The sequence below is a fragment of the Dromiciops gliroides genome, chromosome 1 (genome assembly GCF_019393635.1).
Source record: "Dromiciops gliroides isolate mDroGli1 chromosome 1, mDroGli1.pri, whole genome shotgun sequence".
Classification (NCBI taxonomy): Eukaryota; Metazoa; Chordata; class Mammalia; order Microbiotheria; family Microbiotheriidae; genus Dromiciops; species Dromiciops gliroides.
Window position 1 is genome coordinate 592,910,969 of NC_057861.1, and position 15,996 is coordinate 592,926,964.

Sequence of the window (15,996 nt, forward strand, 5' to 3'; positions counted from 1 at the left end):
GAAAAGCGAGGTTATTTTGATGAAAATAAATTCATTATATAAACACTGATGGCAATTCAGAGCTTTTGTTATATCTACCAGTCTTTGGAATGGGCACTCTAGTCCCATACTTTGAAGTCACTCTGAAAGAGGGCTGCCTCTTCCAACTGTAAGAGGTCATGAAGATACAGTTGTAAAACCCAATGCAAAAATTCTTTTTTTGGCTGGATGTCTTATTTGGGCACTCTCCAATTTGCTACAGGGTTATTCATATAGCCATGCCTTTGAGTGAGAAAAGTTATGTTTCAGGCCTCTTTTTTTTGGAGCTACGGTAGGGTCCAGTCCTATTATTTCATCAGTTTGGGAAACTCCTGATACAGAATTTCTTCTATCAAATCAGATCTGCTACTCAACCATAACTGACAGTCTTAGAGAGATGCCAAGAGTACTAAGAGTTTGAGTGAATTATCTGAGTGGCTTTTCATGATCACTCTGTTGTGTGTTGGAGCCAGCTTGTATCGGCTCATGAAAGCTGGTTGTTAAATTTTCATTGCACTTTAGAGCTTGAAAGAGACCTGAGAGAAATTGAATGCTGTGTACAATAGCTATAATGACCAAGCCTGGCTTCAGAGATCAGAGGAGAAAATGCATCCCCTTGCATTCTTTATAGAAGTGGGAGACTATGTTTGTGGAATACTCTGTAAGGGATGCTTCACTAGATATGGGAAGGAGGAAGAAATATATTCAGAAATACAGATAATGTAAAAATAAGGGTTATATATGTGTGTGTGTGTGTGTGTGTGTATTGTATATACGTGCTTATATCTGTGCATACACACGTATATATATACAATACACACACACACACACATATATATATATATGTATGTATGTATGTATGTAGCAATTGGAATGATGCCACCTGCTGGAGAGTTACTGTAGGAAAGCTCCACCATGAGAAAAGGCATCTGAGGGCAATCCATGTGGTCAGGTCCTTGGTGTTAGGAAGTGACATTTGCTCGTGGGTGCTGTCTATCAAAGCTGCCAGCCAATTAACTTGGAGCTGTGTGTAGGTGCATGTGTGGGGGGATAGGGATGTTCCCAGCTTCACAGGAAGTGTTGGGTCCTTTTTTGTTCCTGACTTGGCCATGGCCCCTTGGATTATGGGTTCTCTTAGAAATAGTTAGATTTTTACCTTTCTCTCTGATCCTAATGCTCTTTAATAAATACTTAAACACTTAAATACTCTTGCTAAAGCTTATAATTTATTGACGACCACTCATTAGATTTTAGATAGTATAGCTAGAATTTTAGCCCCTTACATATATATATTTAAGAAACCACTTTGTTTTCTAGAGGAGGAAGAAAGACGGGGCCAGAGAAGTTAATTGATTTGCCCAGGGTGGCATAGATAACAAGTAGAAGAAATAGTATTGAAAATAATATCTTCTGACTCCAAATCCAGTCAGTAATCTTCCCACTATTACATCCCCTTTCCCCCATTCATACCTGAGTGTTTTTGTTTTTCCCCCAGAAGAGTCTATTGGGCTATTCTTGAGGGAATATTCTTACTGGGGACAGGAAAATAAATAGTTCTTATTCTGTATTATACAATCTCAAAAGACTAGGAGACTCTTGCAAGCATCTATAGTTTATATGTGCCTGTATTGGATTGGAGGGATTGGAGGGCCACAAGCCCTAAGCAGGTCAAATTATTGCAAGTCAGCAGCTACTAAATGAGCATTAACCTCGGAGATGTAATAGATTCATGTATGAGAGGGTGTTTCTTAGGACCCACCTGTGTCCAACAATAAAGAAAGCAATCTAAAAGGACATAGTACCCTCACAAATGCAAAATCCTGTAGAGATTACTATTAAATGGACTCCTCCTCCATGTGATTTGCCCTAGGAGAGTTGAATAAATTCATTCAAATAAGCCTCTGGCCACTCTTGTGAGGACTCCCACCAGTTGAGGCAGTACCTAAGACAAGACAATCAGAAATAATGAGGGAAGATATTGAAACTATGTCTGAAAATGAGCAGGAATGAAAGTCAATAATTAAACTGTTTCTAGAGATGCAGGGAGAAGGTGAGCAGGATAGGCAAAAGCATAACAGTAAATAGTTAAAAGAAGCAAAGTTTATGGTTCAATTAGATGAAAGTAGACACTAGGTTAATAGTCTAGTAATTAAAGCGATTTAAAGACCAAAGATTTACCTTTATTGCCAGAGGAGCTCACATATCAGAGCAGAGTTGTTGTAAGCTCTCTGGAAGGGAGAAATCTTTCCCCCTCACTTCTCTACTGATGTCACCCAATCAGGATCTGAGGTCAGTCATCTTTCTATATGTATTTGATCATTGGCCATTTGTAGCAATGCCCAGGTAGTATAGTTTCTAGGCCAGATACCAGGGATAGAAGCCATAGAGAAAAAAAATCAGGACTGAATATTCAGACTTGGAAGTTGTAGGCCGAACACTAGATTGTCAGGTGCCTGATTTTAACATCCTTTCCTAAAGGATACTAAAGCTTGTCCCAAATCTGTCTTTGATTCTATAACATCTCCCCTTCACATTCTTCCTACCTCTGCCCTGGTTCTGGGGTGTGGCATATGTCTCAGAACATACTCTAGCTCAAGATTTACTAGTTTCACCTCTGGGTATTCATCTGCAATAGTAAGGGGAGAATGGTTTTTTTTTTTTTAATTTCTGCAGGTCATAAGGAGTATGCTTTATATATATATCATACCTCTTCTAGGAAATAGGAGAAATAAGGCTGTTATAATATATGTATGTATGTATGTATCCATCTATCTATCCAATAACTTATAATAATAAGATATTATATATAATATATAAAATTTATAATAAAATGTGACAATATATAATATGTAGTATGATATGTAATATATAACAATATAATAACTTATAATAATAACAGTAATTAACAATCCCAAAGGAATTTAAGTTTTACAAAGCACTTTCCTTGCAACACTGCCTTAGGGTAGGTATAGAAGTATTATTATACTCATTTTATTGAAGAGAAAATCAACCAACAACTATTCATTAAATATTATATATCAGTTACTGTGGTAGGCAATGGGGATACAAAGAAAAAACAAACATAAAGCATCCCCAGCCCTCAAGGAGATTACATTTTCTCCAGTGAAACTACAGATAGATATAGATATAGATATAGATATAGATATAGATATAGATATAGATATAGATATAGATATAGATATAGATATAGATATAGATATAGATATAGATATAGATATAGATATAGATATAGATATAGATATAGATATAGATATAGATATAGATATAGATATAGATATAGATATAGATATAGATATAGATATAGATATAGATATAGATATAGATATAGATATAGATATAGATATAGATAGATATGGATAGAGATAGAGATAGAGATAGAGATAGAGATAGAGATAGAGATAGAGATAGAGATATATACACACATACATATATACACACGCACACACACACACACACACACACACACATATATATATATATATATATATATATATATATATATATACACACACACAAACATATCAATACAAAATAAAGAGAGAAATGCTAGCAGCTAGGAGAATCAGGGAAACCCTCATGGAAAAGATCAAACTTGACTTGAGCTTTGAAAGAGGCTAGCACAGTACATACATTTATTCAAAGCAGAAGGGACAGCCAAGAAAAAGGCAGAGGGAGAGACAGAGGTAGAGGAGAGAGACAATGACAGAGAGAGACACAGAGAGAGAGAGACTCCTGGTGAAATATGATGTGAGAGCCACAGCAAGAAGGCTAATTTGACAGATCTTGTGAAAGGGGGTAGTTATGGGCAAAAGATTTGTAAAGGTATATTGGAGGGGCAGCTAAGTGGTGCAATGGATAAAGCATCAGCCTTGAATTTAGGAGGACCTGAGTTCAAATCTTGCCTCAGACACTTGACACTTACTAGCTGTCTGACCCTGGGCAAGTCACTTAACCCTCATTGCTCCACAAAACCAAACCAAACCAAAACCCCAAGGTATATTGGAGACTAATTGTGAAAGGCTTTAAATGCCAAAGAGAGGAGTTGGTTTTTATCTGATACTAGAAGCAATAATTAGCCACTGGAGTTTATTGAGCAGGGGAATAACACAATCATATCTGTACTCTAGGAATATCACTTTGCTAGCCTTGTAGTGGGTACATTGGACAGGGGAGAGAATGAAGACAGACCTATTAGGTAACTAATTCAGTAATCCAAATAAAAAATGATAAAGGGCATAAACTTACATAATATCTATGTGAGTAGAGAGAAAGAGATAGTTGGGGGTTGTTTGTTTTATTTTTTAATGTTCAAATGAGAAAGCTGAGGTCTGGTGAGAATGGAGTCAGTCAGTCCACAAATACACTTACTATGCTGATCACTTTGCTAAGTACTGGAGCTATATAGAAAAGCTCAAATAGACTGTGCTCAAAGCTCATACATTAGAATGGGAGATACAACATATAACTAATTAGGTATTTACAAGGTATGGATTTATATAATATATACTATATAAATGTGGATCTCTCTACATAGCAATACCTATCTCTATCCATCCACCCATCCATCCATCTATTTATATATCTATAGTAAATGGAAGGTAATTTCAGAAGTGAGGTATCAACCATGGACATAGAGTAGGAAAGGCCTGCTGTAAAAGGTGAGCTTTGAATTGAGTCTTGGAGGAAGCCAGGGAAACCAATAAGAAGAAGCAAGGGGGTAGATCATTCCAAGCATAGAGGACAGACTGTGTAAAAGCATGGAATGGGAGAGGCAATGTTTAATTCAAGAAATTGTAGGTAGACCAGTGCTGCTAGATCAAAGAGTGTATGGTAAAGTATGAGTATAAAAGTAAGAAGGGATTAGTTCATAGAGAGATTTAAATAAAAAAAGGAATGTATATTTTCTCTTGTGGGTAATAGGGAGCCACTGGAAGTCATTGAGGAGTGAGAGTAACATGGTCAGACTTATGCTTTAGGAAAATCTTTTTGACAACTAAATGGAGGGTAGATTTTGAATAGAGAGTGACTTAGTGCAGAAGACTAATTAGGAAGCTAGGTGAAAGATAATGAGGGCTTAAGCTAAGACTGGGGCCATACAAGTAAAGAGAAGAGGACATATATAAGAAATGGGAGGATAAAAAAACCCCACAACACTTGTTAACAAATTGGATTTGAAGTGAAAGTAAGGAGTCAAGGATGACACTGATATGGTAGGTCTGGGTGACCTGGAAAATGGTGGTGTCCTCATCAGTAATTGGGAGATCAGAAAAATGGAGGGGTTGGGGATTTTTTGGCAGGGAGAGGGAAACAATGAGTTCTGATTAACATATGTTGAGTGTGAGATGCCTACAAGACATCTGGTTTAAGTGGTCTAAGAGGCATTTGGAGGTATATGACTACAGTTAAGGAGAGAAACTAGGATTGGATACATGGATTGCAAATCATCTGCATCAAGAGGATAATTAAACCCATGGAAGCTGATAAGATCACCAAGTGAAATAGGACAAAGTGAAAAAAGAAAAAGACCTATGACAAAGGTTTTAAGAATGCCCATGAGGGGCAGCTAGGTGGCGCAGTGGATAGAGCACCAGCCCTGGATTCAGGAGTACCTGAGTTCAAATCCGGTCGCAGACACTTAACACTTACTGGCTGTGTGACCCTGGGCAAGTCACTTAACCCCAATTGCCTCACTTAAAAAAAAAAAAAAGGACGCCCATGGTTAATGGACATGACATGGATGAAGAACCAGCAAAGAAGACTGAGGAGGAACAGTTTCTTTTGCAGAAGAACTAGGAAAGATCAATGTTCTGAAAGCCGAGGAAGGAGAGAGGATCCCAGAGTCATATGCTGCAGAATAGTCAAGGACTGAGGAAAGATTTGGCATTAGATTAGGCAATGAAAAGGTCACTGGTAACGTTGAAAGAAGCAATTTTAATTTAATGATGAGGTTAGAAGCCAGACTGCTGCGAGTTTATAAGAGAGTGAGAAGAAAAGTTAGAAGCACTGAGTGACTTGAGTAGGAAATACTCAAAGAACTAGAGGTCATGGGCCCATGGAGAACCTTTCATTTCTATACCATGATTGGGACTCTATTCCAAGTGCAAATGCTGTAGCTCAAGCAAACTCCATATATTCTTACCTAGATTACTCACTGTCTAATCTCCCCAACAGTCCTTCCTGCGTACCCCTGCCAGAGTAACCTTCCTAAGGCAACCTTGTGGTTACACAGGAAGAGCTCTGCATATAGAGTCAAACCATTGCAGAATCCTAGGACGCCCCACGTGTCTAACCATGAAGAAGTCGTTTAACTTCTTCAACCTGTGTTCCCTCTTCTTTAAAATAGGGATAATAATACTGATTTAGACTACCAATTCTTCATAGGTAGGTGAAAATGGCAAAAAGGATTACAGTAAGGGTGATGAGATGTAGTTCATTTGCAACATTCATTTGATAGGAGAAGACACAGAGAAGGACAAAGAAGAGAAAAGGGACATGAAAGAAAAGAAAATGAAAAAGTTTTAAGGAAAGTGGAAGGAGAGGGTAAAGGTAGAAAGCATGAAAGAGCAAGTTAAAGGGAGAGGGGAAAGGAGGTAGAGGAAGATAGAAAAGAAGGGAGAGGAAGAAGCAAAAGAAGGAAGAAGAAAAGGAAAAGGGATAGAGGAAGAGGGAGAAACTGAAACTTGTTCATCTTCATATCTACTCACAAACATGTGCATGCATGGGAGCATGCACACGTGAACACACACCCACACACACCAGCAAACCATCATTCCTGGCAAAGGTAGCTGTAGAGAATCAGGATACTCTGAGTGGAGGACATTGCCTGAAGTCAAGAGCTTTCAACCTATCCTCCATTGGCCTAAGGGGAATTCTTGCCTGGGAATCCATCCAGTCTGGGAGCTGTGCCCAGACAACCCTCCAGGAAGGCAGTCTCAATGTTGGTGCCAAACTTCTTCCTTCCCCCATTTGCCCATCACTCTCCACATGAACAGGAGTCAAGGGTTTTCCTTCTTATGCTTCTCTATCTCCTAGGAGAGTTTAGTAGTGATTTAAATTAGGCACCAAGAAATACCTGACAGTTACATGCACCTTGAATCACACTTTGGACCAATTAAAATAGTTTTCTTAAGTTATTGATCTTAGAGAAGATGGAAAGGGCATTTCCCAGAAGTCTAATCTGTCTGGAAGTCAAAGTGATGAGTCAGCTCCTCACCATTAGCAAATAAGTAAGAGCCGTTGTCTCCCTAAAGCCCAAAACTTAGACCCATATTGTCACACTTGGATTCTAGACAGAAACAAATAATGGGAACCATAGGAAGGATTAGAGTTGATAGGTCTGACACCCCATATAAGAAAAACTGAAAAGCTTGGTTGGACTAAAAGATGAGCACTGCTATCCTGCCCTTGACCGTAACCTTCTCTGACCTATTGAATTTATCAACTTTATTTTTGCACCTAAGTGGCTCATTAAAGCAAAACAGCATACTTCAGCTTATTAATAGGATTCAAAGAGAAGTCAAGTGTTATGGTACAGGAAAAAATGAGGGCCTAGAAAAAGAGCTAATCTTGGGGCCCCCAAATCTGACACTCTCAGATACCAGAGACAAATTAATCCCCAAACTTCCCTTTGGCAAAAGATGCCCCCACAACACTTCTCTGACCCAGAGATCCTTCAGTCTTCCAAGCCCAGGGAAGGTAGGCAGGTTTTATGCAGATAAGGGCTGAATGGTAGCCACAGCTACCAGTATTTGATCCAAATGAATTAGCTGGAAAAATGTTGTTTGAGAGGTTTGTTGTTGTTGTTGTTTCTGTGTGTGTGTGTTTTACAAATTGTCCAAATTAGGTTTATATGTCTTTTAAGAATCTGTCTTTAACATATACTATATCTGACCTTCAAGTCATTCCTCCTTCCCCATTTTTCTTTTTGTGTCTCCTTTTGTTTATCTTCAAATTACATATATAAACAACCATATAGAGCTAGGTTGTACAATGAACAGAGTTCTGGACAGAATAAGAGAGACCTGAGTTAAAATCCAATCTCAGGGAGCAGCTAGGTGTTTCTATAGTGAATAAAGCACCAGCCCTGGATTCAGGGGCACCTGAGTTCAAATCTGGCCTCAGACACGTGACACTTACTAGCTGTGTGACCCTGGGCAAGTCACTTAACCCTCATTGCCCTGCAAAAAAATATAATCTAATCTTAGACACTTACTTGCTCTGTAATCTTTGGAAAGCCACTTAACATTTCTATGCCAAATTTTCCTCATCTGTAAAATGGGAAAAATAAGAGCACACGACTCACAGATTTACAGTGTTTTGCAAACTTTCAAGCACTATATAAATAATTGTTGTTATTATTATTATTATTATTATTATTAACCAACAAGCATATACTAATTTCCTTCCTTTTTCCACTCTGGAGTTACAAAGACAAAAATGAAATAATCCCTACCCTCAAGGAACTTAAAATCTAGCCAAAGAGTACAAAGTGGAAATATAAAATAGAAACAAGATACTTTCAGGAGGAAGATACTAGGAGCTAGCAGGATCATCAAGAAAGGCTTCATGAGAAGGTGGCGCTTGAAATGATCCTTGAAGGCAACTGGGGTTTCTATGAAGCAGATGTGAGGAAGGAGTATGTTTCTGTCATGAAGACCCTTAAGGGCAAAAGCACAGAGATAGGAGATAGAGGGGACATTGAGGACAGTTTGAATGGATAATAGTGGACTTAAAGGGAAAATAAGTGTGGCAATCTTGAAAGGTAATCTGGAGCCATATTCTAAAGGCTTTAATTGCCAAATGGAGGAATTTATATTTGATCCTAGAAGTCATTAAGATCCACTAGATTTTATGGGGGGAGAGTGGCATGGTTAGAATTTCACTTTAAGAAGAACACTGAGTCAGTTATATGGAATACAGATTGGGGGAAAAAGGAAGAAAAGGAAAAGGGGAAAAAGGAATATAGATTGGAATGCAAAAAGACATTTCTCACAAAAGAAGAAATTATATGAAGAATGTCATCTATAGTCAATTTAAGTGGCCATCTAACCCAACATTATCTCTGATAGGGTCTCTAAAAAATGGGCAGCTTGTTAGAAGAACATGGAAATTAGCAAGATGAAAATGAGGGTAAGCGCATTCCCTGAACATCAATAAAATTCACTTAACAGCTAGAAATTATTTAAGAGCATAGATGTTTTTAAGCAGCAAGGGTCTTTAGACCAACCTCTTCATCTTACAAATGAGGAAACAGAGGCCCAGAAAAATTTAAGTGACTTGACTAGGGGTATGTACATATCAACTGACAGAATATGAATTCTGGATTCTGGATTCCTGGTCCTCTGGAACTAAATGCATCATTCTTTTCAAGACAATATTCCTTTCACCTTTAAACATCCATAAAGCTCAATGAGATCATTTGATGCTTCTGATTCATTTTTAATATTCCAATTTTGATGGAAAAGGGCTAAGCATGAGATTAAAATCCACCACAAACGTCTTTCACCATATTACCAGCATTATCATTTTCTTAACCCAAGACTTTCAGTCCCCAGAGTGGGGATGTGGCACAAAGACAAGGTCTTTGTTTGCATGTGTGTGTGTGTGTGTGTGTGTGTGTGTGTGTGTGTGTGTGTGTGCTCGCGCATGCTCCCCCTGAGAATATCTTTTAAAATTCTGAAGCAGATACAAAGTAGGAACTTTATTTAGTATTTTTTTTGCCCCACTCCCCCCCCTTTTTTTTTTCTGTGGGGCAATAGGGGTTAAATGACTTGCCCAGGGTCACACAGCTAGTACGTGTCAAGTGTCTGAGGACGGATTTGAACTCAGGTCCTCCTGAATCCAGGGCCAGTGCTCTATCCACTGTGCCACCTAGGTGCCCCCACCCCACTCCCTTTTACAGAAGACAAAATAAATTCAAATCAGTTTGCAATAGAATCTTGGAATACATAGTCATAATGAATTGGTAAATATGAACAAAAAACACTGTAGAACTTAAGCTTAGAATTGGAGAGTGAAGTTGATATAATGGATCCAATGAAGACTTGGAGTTAGAAAGATTTGAATTTCAATTTTGCCATTTATATTCACTATGTGACCATAACCTAACCCAGTTTCCTCATCTGCAAATATGTGTATGTGTATATACACACATATATACATATATAATATATATATTGATAGATATAGTTACGATATGTATAACAATCATGTCAAACAGATAAAGTGTGGGCTTTCCTCTAACTAGCTGTGACCTTAAGTGACTCATTTTATACTTTTGACTCTCAATTTTCAAATCTGTAAAATGATTCAGCAGATAGAGCTATAGTGTTGCTTCTATTTTTAATATGATTGAATAGAAATAAGTAGATGCATACATATAAATGCCCATGTTATATTTGAATTTACTCAATCCTCAATGATCTATGCTAATGGAGGAAGAAAATGGACAGATAATACACAACACCCTTCAACATTTCTGTTTGGCTTTGGATTTCATCATTCATTGTATACTAGTGAATTATCTTCTGAATTAAGTTTTTAAGATAAAGATTAGCTTTTCTTTACTATGGACTTGTTAACATATATGTCTAGTTCTACAAGCAACTATGTGGTACAATTGATAGTGGTAGTGTCCTAGGTCTCGAGTTAGGAAGACTTGAGTTTGCAAGATTTGTGATCCTAGGGAAACCTCTGCCTGCCTCAGTTTCTTCATCTCTAAAATGAGGATAATAATAACATTTTTCTCACAGAGTTGTGAGGATCAAATGGGAATGGTTTTAAAATGCTTACCAAAATGTCAGGAATTGAATAGGCACTACATAAATGTTTATTTCCTTCCCTTCTACTCCCTTCAAGAATTTTTATGGCCAAAAAAATCATCACACAATGGTCAATCACCTAGTGAAGAAATATTCAGAAGGAAAAAAATCATTAAGTGTGTGTGTGTGTGTGTGTGTGTGTGTGTGTGTAGATACAAAGAGAGAAATCAAATGATACAGAGGGGGAAGTGACACAAAGAAATATGTTTAATGATGAGTAAAGCCAAGGATTGACAATATGAATGTATATAAGAATAATACCAGTCTTTGATGTAGGAAGAGCTTCACTGAAGTCCTTCTTCTGACATATACTAGTGATATGACCATGTACAATAAAGTAACCTCTCAGGACCAACAAGCAACTCTTTAATGTAGTGATAAATTATAGGTGGGTTGCCAATCTGCATCTATGGAGTGAGTTTTAATATTCTCCACACTGATAAAATCATAAGAACAGAAAAACAAAGGTTTTTTTTGTTTTCGGATTATGCATTTATTTGAAATTTTTATTTTTATTTTAGTTAGAATATTCAGCAATGCATTTAATTTTGTGGACTGGAAGCTAAGCGCATTTTTAAAAATTTCTCCCTAAAGCAATTCATCCCCCCCTCCTTTTGTAGTTCATCATCTCAACTCCTAACACAATGATGTTCAATGTTAAAATATTTAATGCTGACCCCATCACATTTCCCAATGATACAAATCTGAGTCTCTTTCTCCCATTCTCTCTCAATTTGTATCTCCTCTCTTTCTCTCTCTCCTTCCTCTCTCTTTCTCTCCTTTCCTGGTTCCCTAGGTTTCATTCTTTTCCCTCATTCATTCTTTTGCCCTTCTTTCCCTTCTCTTCTCTGTTCTTTATCTCATTCTCTCTTTTCCTCACTCATTTACACACTGTTTTCCTTTTTCCCTCTCAGTATGTTTTTATCTTAATCTCTTTCTCATTTGCTCATTCATTGATTCTTTCCCTCTTTTTATCTTTTATCCCCTCCTTCCCCTTTCCTCCTTCCTTCCCTCTATCTTTCTTCCTTTTTTTCCTCTGTCTTTCTCTCTCCCCCTTACTCCCTTCTCTCTCTCTTTGGTGTCTGACACCAAACTCAATGATCAGTTGATCAGCCTAGCCCATCTATCTGGCTGTTGACACACAGAGCCTCCAAGCCTCTGTTTTCCCATTCTGTTTCTGTATCATTCAGTAAGTTGTGTTTTCCTCTGAGGTCACTCTTAAAGGTCTATGTGTCATGTTTTTCATTTCTGCCTTGTCGGGGAAATCTTGCCAGTTCATCTATCAAAGTAATCATCAAGCCCTGATGTAAGAGTATGGTTCCTCTCACATTTTTCATTACTAGATAATTTATTAATATCCTCCCAAGCAACACTAGATTTATCTTGATAAAACTACTATCAGTGGTGACACAGGATATGGCACTGGAGAGGTTCTGGGAGGAACCATCCGCTCACCTCTCTCAACCCTTAATACCCTGGACAGCTCCAAACAGAGCTGGCCCAAGGGGTTTCCCAAGACTCTAAACATTTTATCATTGTGATAAAGTTGACCCAGGGCCAACTCTCAGGTATTGCTGCCACAGTGCCCATCTGCTTTTCTCTCCTCCCTGCTCTGTTGAAAAAAAAAAAAAAACAGAGCATGTGTATATCTGAAGACAGGTAGCAGGGGATAGATTACCTACAAAGACGGGGCTATTTATCTCATCTCCATTCATGTATCTGCAATGGACAACTTCACTTCTTAGCTCAAGTGAACTGCCTGGGAGGCCCCCCATAAGGCAGGCATAATAGTCCATTTGATTTTACTTTGACTGCTCTTTCCCTACACTTACCTTTGTAAGAACACTCAACCCTCATACAAACACTGGTACTCCCAAGGACACTGTGCTGTGCCAGCTGTTGTCACAACCATCCTCCTTTACATTATCTCCCCAGAAGGAGATCCAAGGCCGGGTCCACCCAGCTCCCAGGTCTATTATTCACCAAAATGAAAGCACAAGAGACCTCCCAGAAAAGGCGGCTGGCTAACGAGCCTCTTGGCGGACATTAGCTGGGGGATGTATTTGTGATATGAGTGGCAGCTGTGCAGCTGCCATTCCATGCAATTCAGGACAGCTATTTCATTAAGTGTGTTTCATGCTTCATTTCCTTGGATTACACTAACAGAAAGGAAAGAAGGAGGGAAGGAAGGAAGGAAGGAAGGAAGGAAGGAAGGAAGGAAGGAAGGAAGGAAGGAAGGAAGGAAGGAAGGAAGGAAGGAAGGAAGGATGGAAGGATGGAAGGAAGGAAGGAAGGAAAAATTGTAAATGTAAAAAAAAAACCCACAAATGCTAAGCCTTTTCTATTTTTTCTCACACAAAGAATGACTACAGACCTTAACTCTCTAGAACTCCAGCCTGCACCATCTTGTTTCTTAAGCAAATCTCAGAAAATACACTGAAAATCCAAGCAATCTTTCCTCTAGTTAACAACACTGGATCAGGGGTTTTCTACCAAAATAGAATTTAAGGGAGAGTTTCATTTATAGGAAGGTAGGGGTTGAAGAGGAATTCCAAACCTTTTCCACAATGAATAGATGAAATCTGAGTATACGGACTGATGATGAGGCAAGTGGGTGAGCTTCTTTGGGGAGTATTCTAATGATTTCAAAGTCAGCTCTGCACACAAAGGTGTCTGTTGCCTGTGACCCTAAACACATTTGTCTTTCTGACTAGGCACACATTTTGAAAAGGAAAAACAAACCCCCCAAAATGAGTAAAAGAACCATTTCTAGCTGATGACTTAGAGTATTTTAGAGATGACGACTATTGGACTTGGGTACCCCTGGGGAAGGCTTTTTCCCTGTGGGCTCAGAGCAAGTATGACTGACATTATTCAGAGGTCACATGGTAACATAACCTATCTGTAAATCATAAGGTACTCGGTTTGTTGATGGATGCAGTTGAGCACCCTGTCCTCAGCTACAAAGCAGGGCTTTTTGACCTAATCTATGGCCTGAATACCCTGAGGAAATATTCCTCCTCTTATATTCCAATTCCTCCAGAGCCTTCCTGGCAAGTTCCAAAAAGCTTCCTGAAAATAAGCCTTTTTTGCTGCTACCTCTGAGTGCTGCTCTGGGGGAGTCTGTGCTTCCTATTGTTCATTCTTAAAACTAGGCTTTCTATGGTCTAGGCAGATGTCCAATTTCACTTTGGTACACGCAGGACACATATGTCAATGCTGACAGTACATTTCGGTTATGACCAGAGCCAAGATAGCCTTCCAAATACAGGAACATCATACACTTTGGTGGGTTTTATAAAACCAGCAAGGGGTGTGAACTCAGGTTGCCTAGATTTAGCAAAGCTGAGAAAAGACAGAGTCCACCTGGCTTTCTGGCTTTTTATATGTCCATGTCTAGTAGACCCTATTAAGATGATTTGAAATACATAGGAAATTGCCTTGCTTGGGTCCATCGATACTTGGGTCCATTGTCATTAGAATTTCAAAATGGATAAACTCTTCCCCTTTGCTAATCATAAAATAAACAGTTATCTAGAAGGAAAGTTAGCTGTATCCCATCATCACACCAAACAAAGGGTTACTTGGGCAGAATTTATAAATATAGTGGGTTTCCCCCTCAATTTTACACCAATAATTGTGGCACATCCTTTTGCCTGATAAAGTTCTACCTCCCATTCTGCTCTTCCATCCTCCACCCTCCCTCCTAGCCCCCAGTACACACATGTATCTGGAACTCCAGAAAAGAAATGAAATTAAGAGTCTAGGCTATAAAGCCCAAGTGGGACATAAACATCCAAATCAACTTCCCATTTTGCCCAGAAGCAAATGTTTCTCATTTTCCAAAGAAATTGGACATTCATCATCATCATCATCACAGTTCACATTTTCTTTCAATCTTATAAATGTCTATAAGGCTGATCTCTAATTCTAGCACTTGACAGGTGAGCTAGAAAACCATAAATCTGGTGGGATTTTCCTTAGGGCCAAGATGAATAGAGCTAAAAAGCTAGGGAGAAGATCACACTGATTCATCAGGTGAATAGGCCTGGTAGTTTGCAATCAAGGAAAAGTAAATTCTTGTTCCTGAGGCTAAAAATCTAACTATGAGGAATGTATTCCTTTCTACACTATAAGATAAACTGAGGCAACAGAAAGTATAATAAGCATAAAAGTCACCTAAGAGAATTTAAATACCAGGCTCCATCCTGCTAATAGATTTTGGCACAATAAGAGGAGCAGCATCTACACTGGCTGAAATCCATAAGGCCTATTTGCATGTTTAATAAGATGGGCAGTGAGACCACTCCATGAACTAATTGGATTACAGAAACTTCAAAAGCCCTTCCTCCTCCTTCCCCCAAGTGACTGAAGCCAGTAACTAGGTAGAGTATCGGGCTTGGAGTCAGGAAAACCTGAATTCAAGTTTTACCTCAGACACTCCCTTCCTGTGTGACCATAAGCAGGTCACTTAACCCTGTTTAACTCAGTTTCCTCATCTGTAAAATGAACTGGTGAAAGGAATGGCAAACCATTCCAGTATCTTTGCCAAGAAAACTGCAAATGAGGTCACAAAGAGTGGGACAGGACTGAAATGACTTAATAAGAACAAAGAAACCAAAAGGCTCCTTTGCAGAAGAGATTAATTCTAAGGAAACTAAAGATCAGGAAGAATGGATAAGTGGTCTGGCTTATCTTCATCAAGAGCTCTCCAAAGATCCAAAGTCAGGGAAACAATTGACTACTATTCCACCACATTTCTATACCTCAATCAAGCCAAGTCAACAAGGATTTATTGAACACTTATTACCTGCCCAGTATTTCATTAGGGAGTGTAAGAGAATAAAAAAAAAAAAAGATCGCACTCTTGACTTTCTGGGTCTTTCTCTAAAATGTCTCCAAAAACCTCTTCACTACAGAAGCTCTCTCCAACTTGGACTTCACACTTTGGAACTACCCTCTACTCCCAAAACTTCTCCTTCTGACTAGCTGGTTCTTCTTGGAACCTCCATTTTAAGGAAGGCCCCCAAGCCAGCCATGCATTCATTCGTCTTCAGACTGCACTCCAGACCCTCCAAGACCTTTTCTACAATGCTCCCTCATTTCTTTTCCTTCTCTTTCTGCCTCTTTCATTGGC